Below are 13,721 nucleotides of genomic sequence, written 5' to 3' on the forward strand. Positions count from 1 at the left end.
AAACCCTATTTGTAGATCATCTCAAAGAGAAGACCTAACCTCATAAATTTAATTTATTTTTGTCTAAAATGATCCAAATATGGATCTTATAAGCTTTGGAAATGAACAAAAAATAATTAAAAAATAATAAACTACTCGTTGTAGCTTATAGTCATCTTTGGTTTGGGAGTTAATATACAATCGTTAAAAAATTTGCTACTCATAATCTACAGAAGAATAAAATATTTCATTATGATCTATAAAATTTTTGATCTAGTTTTGGCAAAGAAAAGGACCCTTCACACCATTACTTTAAAAAGTCCTAAATATTATGTACATTATAAATGACAAAACTTAACTAATTTATGAACCAAAAAAATGATGAATGAGGTATAGAAAAATATGAATTTCTTTTTATGTATTTACGTCTTGCCAAAGTTAATGACTAACTCTGAGTTGAAATTGTAAACTGACAAATATCATATATTTTTCAAAAATTGACATGTCCTAATATGATTACAAAACAGAGTCGAGAATCAAATTTGTGATTAATTGTGGGTTGAGTTGTATTTAACAGAAGTAGGATAATTTCTCATACCTAGTATAACACTGATTGGCTTTGAGCATGGGAGCCTTTTGCATTCATAGGCCCTACAAGTCAGGGAACAGAAAGTGAGGTTGTGTGGGAAAGCGAGACAAGAGTGTTGTAATATGAATCTGTAGAGTAGAAGAGAACCAAGGTAGTGTGTTTAACTTACATTGTTCCTCTGCAATACTTTGTATGGTATCATCCATTGATATTGTAAAAGTTCCATAAATCTCAAATGTTAGTAACAGGTGAACAATTGTGGACATTTTTTTTTCATAATTGTGGATTGATATTTCTGCAAGCTCTAGAATGTGTTGTTCAACAAGTTTTCCATTCATGATGCAATTAGAAATGCCTTCATCACTGTCCACAGTGCATTGTAAAGAAGGTTGATATGCAAATGTGGTGTCTTTTGCACATGTGAGATAGTTTGCCACTTTTGTTGATGGCAATTCAATTTTTATGATACAGCTGAGTGGTTACAAGTAGTGCAGAGTAATTGGTATGGAGGGAGATATGCCTTCTTTGGCTTTAATATTCCAGATATCTGTAGTAGTTGTAAAAAATGTAAGGAAGGCTAAGTTAGTTTGAACTAGGTAGTTAAATTCTAGAATAGTTGTGAGATAGAAAGTTTAGTTGATCTTGATACTAACCTGTTTTCAACAGGAAGCTAAATTTTGTAAGGAAGCTTTTCGATGTGCATCATTTAGCAGGTTGATAAATGTTGATGGAGTTGACTTTATCAGAGTTGAACCAATTGGTCCACTCCGAATGACATTCTTTAGGAGGAGAAGGGGTGTCCTTGATAAGGCCAATATTTGTTTTAGTGTTGTGAATGCTGCAATGTAGTTGTCTGAAACTATCGCCTAAAAAAAGATGCAAGTTGTTAGGGGAAACATAGGCATAAGTTCAAAGCATGATAGTAGGAAGAAATTACTTGGTATTTATTGCAACAATCTTACCATAGTTGTGTGATATATATTTTATCCATCTTTAATATGGAATTGAATTTCAAATCCTGATTGATAATGACCTACAACAAGAATCGCAAATGTTTTGAAAGGCCGTGGATTTGTTGACTGTATTAGGCGAGAAATGGTAGTATTGGGCATGAGCTTATGGTGGTTACAAACTTTTCCAATGGTTTGGATATGTTCTTGCAGTGATTAGGAGACAATATTCAGCATCACCTCTTTCAAATTGGCCTCTTTTCCTGATTGTGAAATCTGATAAGCATATACTTGAACTAGGCAAGGGCTTCAGAAAGTGTGTTTTTATTTCTTTATTGGTAACATTTGTAGTGATTTTTGTTTGGCCTACTCTGTCTACGAGGTCGACATGAGCAATTTGTGGTTTTGATGAGTTGTCAAAATCTTTTGCTAAGGGCGGTCCATAAGTGACAAAAATATCACCTTCGAAGGCACGTGCAAAGAGGGATGTGCAGATTTGTATTATGGTTGATGGGAAAAGTTGTGATGGCTTTAGCCTATATGCAAGAAAGATGAGAAATTTTAGATAAAGCAGTCTAGGTAGAGTTGTAAGGAGAAATAGAGGGTTGTACTACAATGTTTACCTTTTTTGGTCTTGCAATTAGCAAACAACTTCAGTTGAAGATGTGGATGGGCTATTGACAAACATGTATCAAATTTAGTATTACAAATTAATATTATATAAGCTTTGGAGGTTAGGTACAAAATGTTATTGACTAAAGAATGAAGAAATCAAATTTTGAATCTAGTTGATGGTACTTTGAGTCAACGTTAGCCCGTTTCTTATAGATTAGGTTATTTTTTGTTGTAGAAGGTGCTTGGGACATGGTGGATACTTTTTGTTGTTGGTTTGTGCTTGAATTGTCTCCATCAACTAGGCAATTGCCTTCATGTAGAGGCATTGGCGACCTATTGAACAAATGCATAACATAATTGAGTCTTAAGTGAATAGTATCAAGTAAGCACTAAATAAAGTATGTAACAAAAGCAATAAATGATTATGATACAACTCAAACTATACAATGGCAATACCATTGTGTGTCTGCTTTGTTTTCTTTTGATGCATCCATTGTGGCTTTGTCAATAACCTTCCTCTGTAGCAGTGAAACATGTTTGGAAGATACTAAGTACAAAGACTGTAGAGAGGGCAATTGTGTGGACTTTTAGGCTTTTCAAATATACGTAAGCAATCGAGTCATTTAAAAATATGTGAACCATCTATGCACAAGTATGTGAACTTTACATTTTCCATAACTGAAGACTGTGTCTGAATAAGATCTAGCTTGCAACTAAAATATTTTTCGATTCAGTTTCCTTGAATAGAGGAAATGAGGTTGTGCAGTATGAAAGCAATATGCCATTAGCAAAGAAAAACACCATATTGTAGTACATTACTGAGGCATGCTGATGTAAATGGAAAAAACATTAAAAAGCACAATCTAAATCTACACATTTCTATAGAAGGTAGGAAATAGTGTGACCCATCAAAATGACTTCCAACATGTGGACAATTTTAGATATGACAGAGGTTCACATATGGAGGAGAAATCATGATAGTATAATTCAACACCGAGTAATTCGAATAAGCGATAAATGTGATGGTGAAAGACTATAACAGAAAGTGCATAGTTAAGGATATAAACACATGATAATTTGTTACCTCTATAGAGGAAAAAAGTTAGTTGTACACGCAAGAATATGGTTTTTAATATTTATTTATTTTTATCAATTGTATTTTTCAAGAAGAGGCATAGAACATATTTGAGAGGTAGGATGGAAGATAAATAATTTCTGAGAAGAACTCCATGGCTATGGTGAATTTCCCTACTTCTAAGCTTATTGTTGTTGTTTGTGCTGAAGGGGGAGTCGTAAGGATGCTGCCAAATGATGTGGCCAGTAGGCATCTAGTCGAGTGAAAGTGGGAAGAGTTGGGTCAATATTTTGTATCCATATCTAATACAATAAAGTGCCAGCTTGTGTCGTTGGTGTGTTCACAACTTGGGTTATTTTATGGTATTGCATAAACTTGACAAGAGTGGATTGAGATTTTGTTGATTGTAGCATGTCAATGTTAAAGTCTCCAACAATGAAGAGTTTACAATTCAGTAGCAGTGTGGTTGTGTTCTTCTCTATTAGATCTAGTAGTTTTCTAATGGGTGCACCCGATGTGAGGTAGAGATTTGTGATGCACAAGGTATGTTCAAGATATAGCAGATCAGTTGTGATAGATTCAAGATTTTTTTTGTGAAACTATCATGTTTTATCAATGTAATTGTTTGTGCATAACATGTTAGGAGTCCATGAATCGACGATGATGAGCGGTAACTAAATTTGGTGTTTAGGGAATCAATACGTCCATGAACTTTGTGCCTTGTCTCTTGGAGGCAAAGCACATTTTCTTAGAGCAAGTCATGATCATAGGATATGTCGAATGCATGCAATGAGAAGCTTCGAGTGTTCAAAGAACATAGCATGAAATAGTCTGTTGGTGTTGATTGAAGATTGTATTAAATTTTCTAAAGAGCCAAAGTGTGTAAACATTGCATTTCTTCCTCGACTTTTTTACACATTTTAAATTTTTTATGTTCCAATTTATACATGAGATACAACAAATGAATATCACGTACACGAGACAAGACAATTTAAGCGAGGCCATGTTGGTGGACTTTTAAAGGGTCAAAAGAAACTACATCCATTTTCAACCCCTACGCTCTATGAATAGTTCATGCACATTCTAGTTGAAGTGGGAATTGCATTCTTGTAACTATTTTGGTGCTTGTTTTGACTTATCTAGCTATTCTTATGATTGGTGTCCAAGAAGGCAAAGTAGAGTTTGTGTAGAGCCTTTGCATTTCTTTCCATCGTAATCTCCCAATTACAGGGTCAGTAAAATGAATCCATAGAACATCTTGTTCATTAGACGTATGCAGTTGAAAAATACCATCAGCACCATTAACTAGACCATCTCGTGTGTTCAAGTTTCAAGTGATTAGCTCAACCAATGATCCTTCTTTTAGGTAGATCATGTTGGGTAGGGAAGACTTGTCAACTTGGTAACTGATGTTGTCAACTGGAGTGTCCTTCTTATATATGGCTTCAAATACATGGAGTTTAGTACGTAAGTAGTCAGGCATTCTCTTGTTGTGTTGTTCAACTACTGAATTTGTTTGAAATAAGTATGGCAATCTTGGATTAGTGGGAGCAAGCTTCAAGCATGTTCTATTCAAATAGGATATATCTTCATCAGTTTGTTGAGAAATTCTAGCACGATTTTAAATGGAGATGAACTGTGTATGTTTTTGCCTATCTACAGTTAGAAGTTCAAAGCAAAGGACATTATTGAACCAAAATGTGTATGGAATGTTGCAATTATTGATTATTGGTTGTTCAAATATCCAAGAATCACATACAAGTTGGGCTTGGTATAAGTCACCACAAAATATAATGTCAATGTTACCAAGAGGTTTCGTTGGCATATACTTGATTTGACAGAGCCTTCCATCTATATTGTAGAACATTTTAGTGCCAATTAATGAGGCTTCGTCAATAAGAAAGATTTTCAACTGTTCTAATTTTCAAGTCTAGTGGTAGCATCCTAGAAGAGTTGCATGGAAGGTGAAAGATGGAACGTGCATTTATACCACCGGCATTAAATGTGGCTTTGCCTGTCGAAGCCACAATGAGGCCTTTTACTTTGAAGGGATCACTATCTAATTCCTTATCATATATCTAAACCATCGCTTCGAATATGACTTTAGCATTGAGATTCTATTCTCTAGAGGTGCAATATTGATGAAAACAGTTTTCCTTGAACTTCGAGTTAATGAAAATGAGAGAACAATGTGGACGACCTAACGACTAAACATTCATTAGTATTTTAGTAATGTATTCCCTTTTTGGCGTATGTATTGGGGCTTCTCATTGTAAGCATAAGTACTTTTCTCTCGTCACTAACAAAATGTAGGGGATACTGTCGTATCTTGCTTAGTCGTGTACGAGCTAGAATAGGATGCAGCAACATATGCATCTAGTATGAATTGCATATTTGTATTTGCAAACCATAATGGCGGCACTTCTATAGAGAATACATTGATCCATACATCAGTAGGATGTCATTTTAACAAGACAACTTTCTGTGACAATGTTGATTGTAACATTTGAAGGTAGTCCACTTCTTCTATTTGAAATGCATGAAGGAACTCATCAAAAGTTATGTCTCTTGTATAGTGTTTTGTTTCTAATTCTTTGAAGAATATTTTTGCCCTATCTTTGAGCTCCCCATTGGTAGTTGGCAAGGGCTGCAATATGGTTGTCCTCCTCATAGGAGGTAAGGGAAAAGTAAATTGGCAGCTAGAGGTCTTGTATTTTTTCCATGTTTATGAATGATGGTGTGTTTGCATTTTCATAAGAGTTTCATTAAGCAATGTGGAATCACATGAGACATATGTATCCACAAAGTGCTCTATTTCATGGTCTTTACAATGCCCATATACAGGTGCATTTTCTTACCAAAGCATGGTATTAACATGTTCATTTCCTTGATTCTGAAATTTAGTGACAAAAAAGTAGTCACACACTATAATGACCCCAACTTTTAGCCTTCACGTTCTCCAAAGTCTAAGTGGAGCATAAGAGGAAATTAAATTAATTTCTTATAAATTCATTAAATAAATTAAATTAAAAGGTGACTTTATATTTAATTAATTTAATTAATTATTGTATTACAAGGGAGAAGCTTATAGAGTGTGTATTAATTATTGGAAAGGTGGAAGCCTCTAGCAATTTAATTTTCTAAAACCACATTTAAGTATTGTATTGCAAGGGAGGAGTTTCTAGAGAGTGCATTAATTATTGGAAGGAGGAAGCTTCTAGTGCTTGCAATTAATTAATGTTTTAGTTCCTTCTAGAAGGGTGAAGGAAAAGGATAAATAGGGGTGAAAGTCTCATTGTTGAGCATCGAATTTTTGTGAATTGCATTTGATAAGAGATTGGATGTGAGTCACATATCTTTCTTGGCATTAGAGTACATTCATCCTCTCTTGTAACATTCTAGACGTCATTCCCTTGTGGTTTTCCCTTTGGAATACATTGCTATGTACTTGATTTTATCATTGTGAGAACTAATGTTATTTTAGCAGAGGTTCAATCTTCAATTTGCATAAATTACTTCTTGCTCATGTTATGTGGATTGAAATCTATGCAAAGAAATTAGTTTGTTCAGTTATTGGGCATTGACAGGGTGCTCATTATAGTGGTATCAGAGCTTTCTTGCAAAGTGTTTCACGAAGTTATAGCCGGTAGGTGCCCATTACACACACTTTGCCAAACAATTTAGGATTTTTCAACATCATATTATAGAATGCATTGAACCTATGGTTGAAGTAGCAATTGTATAGTACGGGGTTTTTTCAAGTGTTTTCCAAATAGTCAAGAAATGTTTGAATTCTTTTCAGGGATCTAAACCCTAAGGGGGATCATAATATTTTCTCTAGATTATCAAGATTACGCACATCTCTAGCACATAATGTTCTACCTTTTAGTTCAACTTTTTCTATGCAAACCCATAATAATGAAGCTATTTGGGGAATAATGTTTTTTATGGCTTTAAAGAAAATATTAGATATATGGGTTGCAAACTCTTTGTCCTTATGCATGATCTCCCACTTTGCTATTTTTTGATAGGTAAATGTTTTATTTATGTCCTTTGGTCATGGAAAACCATAGAAAAGCAAGGGAAATTCACTTCCTCCGAGTAGACATATTGGAATAAGCTTAGAGGCTTAAACCCTTCTGATGGTGCAATATCAATAATAGTTGTGTCTAGGTCTTTGATTGAATGGGGATCATTAAACCACTATATGAGTGATTCAGTAATAGGTTCGTCTTCAAAGTCAGACAAGGTGTCATCCATGTTTGTTTCAATTTCAACTTCCACTTGGTTGTGCTCTTTGTTTTAGACAAAAAGGACTTCCCAATCTTTGTTTATTGAAATTTTTTCTTGTATGTACAAGGGAGTCTTTGATAGCACTGTTAAAGCATTCATCACACAAGCAGGCCTAACATTGCCTTGCCCATATGCATTTTCATATTGTACCTTGTGTTTTAACCTCACTGCTACTATTTTAGTTACATCAATTTGCCTAGGAAGAGCTATTTGGACCTTGTCAAAATCCACAAGGACATTGATGATTGTACTGTTCAAGCTACATTGTGCTCTTTTGTGTCCTAGTTGTCTAATCTGTGCAAAAGTAATGCGAAGGGAGACAACTCTTTCTTCTAAAGTAGTCAAGAAGTGAACAACATCAATATGGTTATTATGCCTGATGTTCCAAGGAGTTGCAAAAGACGAGATCTTGCCAATTGTAGTGGCTTATACACATTTCTTGCAAATGGGGTGACCTAATGAAATTTTTTATTCACGTGTATCAATTAGCAACAAGGACTTGAGCATGAAAAATTGTTGAGTCGATTGTGTAAATGTCTTTTTGGAAATATAACATCTCACAAAAAGTACATGATTGTGTAGGAGTGTCCTTAATACTTTTCAAGTATTGGTTAATAGATTTTTTGATTGTGTTTTCTTTTGGATTTGATTGGAGTTCTTTTTTGGATCGACGACATGGTCTTGTCTTATAGAATGGACATCTTCTTTTCATTTGTGAGTATGACTTTTTTCGTCCAATTATGGTTTTAATTCTATTGCCATCAACATTATCGATGGATGTTTGGTATATTTCCATATTGCGTATTGATACTTCCAATTTTTGCAATGAATGACTTATATTCATTTTTATTGTAAATTATTTCAGAACGTTTATATTTTCAACACATGTTGAGTAGAATTTGTTTGAGTTCTTTACTGCACATCTTAGGCATAACTTCAATTGGCATGGTTGGGCTTCTGTTCATGTCATTTAGCAATTGTTCAGTTGCTTGAAGTGGTTCGTAATGACAGTGTCCTTTGTTTGTTCTGAAGCAAATTAAGTTGATGAGCTTTCTTGATTTGGGGCAGTGGCTAAATACATAAGCTTTATGTGGTGGAGTTGCCTTCCATACATGTATAGTTGCATCAACAAAAGTGTGTGAAATCCATAATACAAAAAATTCATAACCCTCTATGCTAGTTTTAGCATACGATAGTCCGAGCCTCGATAGAAGCAACTACAATTCAACGAGGTTGTTGTTATGCATTGTGGAAGGTTTTTGGACAGTTTGGAAACATTACAATGCAAATTTGTGATTCAATTTTAGTGCATTTGCTAACGATTGAGCTAGAAACAAGCGTAAAGATATTACATCAAATCAATTTTCAAGCAAGAAAGCTATGGCAGCAAACATGCTTTCACCACATGAAGTGGAAAATGTTAGAAGTTGATTGAGGCCAAGTCTATTAAATGAATCCACAATTATGTCCCAAGTGGTGGATACATCACATTCTATGTCTGGGAGTACTAGTTGCAGTTTTTGGACCTCAATAGGTGTGCCCACTCTTGAGAAAATGGGCTCATAGTGGCCAGCTATTGGGTTAGCATCATGAAAATGTATCAATATAAGAAGATGAGACGAGTCTTTGTTGAAATGCAAATATGTTTTTTTCTGGGTTGAGGACCAAACACATATGGAGATGTTCAACGAACGTCCAAGCCATCGTAAAGAATATTTCACCCTAGAGGACTACCTCGCCATGTTTGTTGACCTCTGTTGCCAAAACCCTCATCTAATGGGCACCCTAGAAATGCCCAAAAAACTGAACCAACGGCCGAAATAGATTTTTTATGCAAACTAAAGATTGAATCGATGCTGAAATTATATGAATTCTAAAAATGATGAAATCAAGTACAAAGAAATGAAGAGAAGATGAATGTCCTCTATTGCCAAGAAAGATATGTGATTCACACATCCAAGCTCTTGTCAAATGTCATTCACAAAAATCCAATGCTAAACGATGAGACTCTCACCCCTATTTATCCTTTTCCTTCACCCTTCTAGAAGGAAACCAAATATTTATTAATTGCAAGTGCTAGAAGCTTCCCCCTTCCAACAATTAATGCACTCTCTAGAAACTCCTCCCTTGCAATACAACAATTAATTGTGCTTCTAGAAAATTAAATTACTAGAGGCTCCACCCCTTCCAATAATTAATGCACTATCTAGAAGCTTCTCCTTGCAATACAATAATTAATTAAATTAATTAAATATAAAGTCACCCTTTAATTTATTTTATGACTTTATAAGAAATCAATTTAACTGCTAAAGTGGGGACATTACAATCCACCCTCCTTGAAATTGCTTGTCCTCAAGCAATCCGACAACACAATGAACTCCTTGATTAACTTTCTTGCTCATGGCTCTCATTCGGAACTCTAGATCTCCCGTTCAAAATTTTGGATCTCTCGCTCATGGCGCTCCTCCTACTTCAACACTCGGTAATGCGGAGGTCTCTGCTCCCGTCGATTTGCGGATGGGGTTAGGGCTCTATTTGCACTTCGCTTGGCTTCTTCTGCAGCTGGGGATAAGGCTTCTTCCCTTCGTTCAGTTCTTGGGTCTCCTGCTCCTCGTTCAGGTTTTCTTGGTTCGGGGGGAAGGACTTTTGCAAATGTGGTTGCCTTCAAAGCTGCTATTCATGGAGCTCTCCCTCATGTTGTTTCATCTGAGCCCTCTCATGTGACGTCTGTAAGTTCTTTAAAGCCTATTAAGGTTTCTCTTGACCAAAAATCAGTTGAAGATATATTGCACATGGTAGAAGAGCTTTCTCCTTTTGCTGCCATTTTTTACTCCCAAGGTTATTGGCCCTCTCTTGCTGATCTACATGACTAGATCTCCAAGAATTGGTGCCACTTATAGACAATAACATCCACATCTTTTCATGTGCAAAAGGCTTCTTTATAGCTATGTTTGAAAGTACTAATGACAGGAAGATTATTTTGTGTCATAATAGTTTTTCCTGGTAGGGAAAATTTCCACTTATGGCCAAACCGTGGCATATGGATTTCGATCCACTTTCAGAGTCCTTTAACAAGTTCCCTCTCTAGGTCTGGCTTTTGAATCTCCTGATACATCTTTGGCATGATTCAGTTTCTGGAACTATTGGGAATGCTATTGGTGATTTCTTATATGTGGATTCTAACACGTCCGATATTTTCCACTCGACCTATGCACATTTTCTTGTTGAGTGTGATGTTTCTAAGGGCCTCCCTAAGGCGATTTGCTTGGATTCCCCAAGGGGTTCTTGGACACAAATGCTGGATTTCGAAGGTATCCGCTTTCGTTGCAAGAATTACACTTGACTGGTCACATTGCTGCTAGGTGTGTTGATGGGAAGTCTATATCAAGGTGACCACCTTCTTGGTGGTCAAGGGCCTCTTCTGAGCACTATACGGTGAAACAATCCTTGGATACTTCTGTGGATTCTGTAGCTGAGGTCTCTCCTAGCGTTCATTTGGAGCCAGTGCTAGAGGAGGTGGTCTCTACCCTCGTTTTGAATTCTCTTCCTAAGAGCCAGTTGTCATCTGATTTTCATAGGGAGATTGTTGAGGTTTCGGCGCCCCTGGAGTTCTAATGTTCTATTTCCTCTGAGGCTTGGGTTTCTAAGGCTGCGAAGATTGAGGATGGGTGGATAGCGGTTAAGAGTAAGAGATCTAAGCCTTCTGCTCCCCCTTTAGATATGAACCTTTGGTCACATAAGGGAAACTTCAAAGCAAAATGAAAATCTTAAGTTCCCCTGTTCTGACTAGTTATTTTGTGGTGGTAAGCGGCTTGTGGCACTGGCTCGCTGGTTATTGGTCTGGAAGGTTTTTTTGGTTGCTTTTCTTTCCAGTCTGTTTACTTTCCAAGTTCTAGTCTATTTTTTTGTTACTTTTTGTGAACACATCTGTTGGTTTCAGGTCCCAGTAAAACCTGGTTTAGATGTTCAACTGGTTTCAGGTCATTTTAAAACCTGGTAGGGCTTGATGGTATATCTTTCTTTTTCATGTAAAGGGTTTCAGGGCCCCTTCAAAACCTATTTTCACCTTAATCTAAAATGACACAATGAGCTCCAACCTCCACCTGGATCCCAATTGAAGTAGTATGTGACATCCCAGTGGACACTAAACCAACTACAAACCAGCATCATCAAGACCAACCACATGTCTTGTAGCCTAGCACCCAAAACTTGAGCTAATGATGTAGAAGTCAAAAAGTCACTAGAAGCTGGCTCCATAGAAGATCTATGAAATCTCTTCTTCCCAACTGCTGCAATACAAATCTTAACCGAATCTGTAGTTGATGAAAAGTCATAATAAACATGTGTGCCATCATTAGAACATACATCAACCACTACATGCATACTGCTAAACTCTTCATTGGATGGTTCAATTGTCACAAAAGTGGCTGTTGATATGACAATATCCTCGCATTCTCCTAATCCCACTATTATTGCATCACCATCTCCTGACAAAGCTTCATATTTGGATTCCTAACTCTACACACATGACTCAACACCAGATTGTGAATCAATAATACTAGAGCGTAAACCCACATCTACTGACTCTGCTGAAATGCCCACATCACCAACATCATAGTTGGGTAGCTCTATATGTGTCTTGATCCCACTTGAGGAATCAACTACCTCCTGCAATGGAGCAACGTACAAATCTTCAATATTGATGCCCAACTGTCTAGCCATAAGTTGCAACATCATATCCATTTGCCTATTATGCTTATGTTGCAAATTCTGCCCCACCTCTAATGTACCCAGTAACCATCTGACCATTTTGTCAAACACTTTTCCCTCTATCTCACTATTCCAAATTCCCTATAAGACCTCCACAGGATTGTAGGACTTATAGCTCTGATACCACTAAAATGCGCAACTCTGATACCACTGTAATGGCTCTTATGCCATTGTAGTGGACATTTACCACTATAATGGCTTTGACACCACTGTAATGGCCACCTACCAAGTATAACTTTGTCAAACACTTTGCAAGTAAGCTCTGATACCACTGTAATAGGCACCTTGGAAACAGCTCTAATGCCAGTGTAATGAGCAAAAAGGAATTTATGCAAATTGAAGATTGAACTGCTGCTGAAATAATATTAGTTCTCACAATGATAAAATCAAGTACATAGGAATGTATTCCAATGGCCAAACCATTTTGAAGCCTATGCAAGAAGTGGTTGACAATCCCATTGCAAAGTTCATCTGGCATGTTTCGACCATGAAGTAAAACATGGACGGTGTCAAACAAGCAATCACCAACTTTGAAGTTGAATGAATTAATACAAAAGCAATGCACTTTCTCAAGGGCCTCATCAATTGATATTATGTTTGATTGGTCATGTGGTCTATATGTCTTCATGGTAACTGGATCATTAGGGTTGTGTCCAATTTTGTGAGAGATACTTGGGAACATGTTTGCCTATTGGTTGTAGATGCCAACTTACTATGCAAATAGTTTTCCTTCTTTCACTGTCGCTATGGAAGCCGCATAAACATAGCAAGTTAATAAATGAACATAAGGAATATGAGCACCTATAATATGACAATGGTCCCAATGGTAGAAAAATGCATAGAATAATTTGGCAAGATCATTTGACAAGTGATTCAGTACCTTGAGAAATATGAAAGCACGATTGCTTGTTTCATAACGAGCGCTGCAACACCTGTACAATGAAAATATTGCTAGCTTGGGAAAGGGAATTTTACATCAACAAAAAATCATAATGTAGTAATTATTTTTTTTTTTAGTCAAGAACAAAAGCTATGAGAATATATAAGCAAATAGAATTATAATTATAGTAACAAGAATAACAATATCCATCCAAATACCTTTGGCTTGTATCCAAAGTAATTGTATTTAACTCTAATTTTGTAGTAACAAAAAGAAATCCCTCTAGAAAACCACTCAATTAATTAGATTACAATTTATTTTGTACTAATAAATTAACTGTTAGGATAGATAACAACCAACAAAACTAAATGAACCTAACTTGTCACATAGGAGAATATATTTGTACTCTTAAGTTTGATATACTTTTCATGGTGATTATGGTTGTAGTGTTTAAAATGGTTGTAACAAATAGGGAATTGAAGAAAGTTAGCATCTCTTTTGGTAAGTAGGAATCAATATAATTGTATCAATCTAACATTGATTATACAAGAAAATTGAAATGTTTCATCA

The sequence above is a fragment of the Cupressus sempervirens genome, chromosome 10 (genome assembly GCF_028749045.1).
Source record: "Cupressus sempervirens isolate cs-2001-9-10 chromosome 10, ASM2874904v1, whole genome shotgun sequence".
Lineage (NCBI taxonomy): Eukaryota > Viridiplantae > Streptophyta > Pinopsida > Cupressales > Cupressaceae > Cupressus > Cupressus sempervirens.